Consider the following 2,500-nt stretch of genomic DNA (forward strand, 5'->3'; position numbering starts at 1 on the left):
GAGGTCCAGGTCCATGCCCGATGTGAGTAGCAGCAGGGCCAGCGCGCCCAGGAGCACATCTTTTTCGACCGTAAAGGGAGACAGGAGGCCGACTCTCTGCCTCGGCTAAATGGAGAGGGAATTTCAGCAGGGCCAGGGCACAAGCATGGACCTTTTTCAGCTGTAAGGGAGGCAAGAGCAAGGTGTGATGTAGGTCCCCGGGGCCTGCTGGAGGTCCAGGTCCATGCCCGATGTGAGTAGCAGCAGGGCCAGCGCGCCCAGGAGCACATCTTTTTCGACCGTAAAGGGAGACAGGAGGCCGACTCACTGCCTCGGCTAAATGCAGAGGGAATTTCAGCAGGGCCAGGGCACAGGCATGGACCTTTTTCAGCTGTAAGGGAGGCAAGAGCAAGGTGTGATGTAGGTCCCCGGGGCCTGCTGGAGGTCCAGGTCCATGCCCGATGTGAGTAGCAGCAGGGCCAGCGCGCCCAGGAGCACATCTTTTTCGACCGTAAAGGGAGACAGGAGGCCGACTCACTGCCTCGGCTAAATGCAGAGGGAATTTCAGCAGGGCCAGGGCACAGGCATGGACCTTTTTCAGCTGTAAGGGAGGCAAGAGCAAGGTGCGATGTAGGTCCCCGGGGCCTGTTGTCGTACCATAGGCACGAGTGGTGTGTGTGTGTGGCAAAGAGTTTCTGCGCAGTGTACCAGGGGCACGGGGAAAGGTTGTTGTACCATAGGCACGAGAAAAGTTGTCGTACCATAGGCACGAGAAAAGTTGTCGTACCATAGGCACGAGTGGTGTGTGTGTGTGGCAAAGTGCTACTGAGCGGTGTACCAGGGGCACGGCGAAAAGTTGTTGTACCATAGGCACGAGAAAAGTTGTTGTACCATAGGCACGAGAAAAGCTGTCGTACCAGGGGCACGGAGGAAAGTTGTTGTACCATAGGCCCGAGAAAAGTTGTCGTACCATAGGTACGAGGAGTGTGTGTGTGGCAAAGTGCTACTGAGCGGTGTACCAGGGGCACGGCGAAAAGTTGTTGTACCATAGGCACGAGAAAAGTTGTTGTACCATAGGCACGAGAAAAGCTGTCGTACCAGGGGCACGGAGGAAAGTTGTTGTACCATAGGCCCGAGAAAAGTTGTCGTACCATAGGCACGAGGAGAGTTTGTGTGGCAAAGTGCTACTGAGCGGTGTACCAGGGGCACGGCAAAAAGTTGTTGTACCATAGGCACGAGAAAAATTGTTGTACCATAGGCACGAGAAAAGTTGTCGTACCATAGGCACGAGAAAAGTTGTCGTACCATAGGCACAAGCAGTGCGTGCGTGCGTGCGTGCGTGCGTGCGTGTGTGTGTGTGTGTGTGTGGCAGTTCTTCTGCGCAGTGTACCAGGGGCACATTTCAATGTGCTTTCTGGAGTACCAGGGGCACGAGGATTTTGCCAGTGGTGTTCTGCTTTGTTAGTGGGAGGGGGCTTAAGTGTGGGTCCCCGGGGCCTGCTGGAGGTCCAGGTCCATGCTAGATACGTGGTACAGGGTAACTGCAGGAGGGGGGGGGGGGGTAATGTGGGTTCACGGGGCCTGCTGGAGGTCAAGGTCCATGCTGGATATGCGCTGGATCATAACTGCAAGAAAGGAAAGCTAGTGGGGGAGTAGAGCAGGGGAGTATGTGGGTCCCCAGGGCCTGCTGGAGGTCCAGGTCCATGCTAGATATGTGGCACAGGGTAACTGCAGGGGGGGGGGGGGGGGGGGTAATGTGGGTCCACGGGGCCTGCTGGAAGTCAAGGTCCATGCTAGATATGTGGTACAGGGTAACTGCAGGGGGGGGGGGGGGTAATTTGGGTCCCCGGGGCCTGCTGGAAGTCAAGGTCCATGCTGGATATGCGCTGGATCATAACTGCAAGAAAGGAAAGCTAGTGGGGGAGTAGAGCAGGGGAGTATGTGGGTCCCCAGGGCCTGCTGGAGGTCCAGGTCCATGCTAGATATGTGGCACAGGGTAACTGCAGGGGGGGGGGGGGGGTAATGTGGGTCCACGGGGCCTGCTGGAAGTCAAGGTCCATGCTAGATATGTGGTACAGGGTAACTGCAGGGGGGGGGGGGGGGTAATTTGGGTCCCCGGGGCCTGCTGGAAGTCAAGGTCCATGCTGGATATGCGCTGGATCATAACTGCAAGAAAGGAAAGCTAGTGGGGGAGTAGAGCAGGGGAGTATGTGGGTCCCCAGGGCCTGCTGGAAGTCAAGGTCCATGCTAGACATGTGGTACAGGGTAACTGCAGGGGGAAGGGGGGGGGGGGTAATGTGGGTCCCCGGGGCCTGCTGGAGGTCAAGGTCCGTGCTAGATATGTGGTACGGGGTAACTGCGGGGGGGGGGGGGATCTAATGGGGGACTAGATCAGGTGAGGATGTAATGGCCAGTTCGACAGCAGCACATCTTTTTCGACCGTAAGGGAGAGAGGAGGCCGACTCTCTGCCTCGGCCAAATGGAGAGAGATTTTCAGCAGGGCCAGTGCGCCAGGAGCACA

Source organism: Rhamphochromis longiceps, linkage group LG13, assembly GCF_057381845.1.
Source record: "Rhamphochromis longiceps isolate RC_006_pf linkage group LG13, R_longiceps_female_GT1.1, whole genome shotgun sequence".
NCBI lineage: Eukaryota > Metazoa > Chordata > Actinopteri > Cichliformes > Cichlidae > Rhamphochromis > Rhamphochromis longiceps.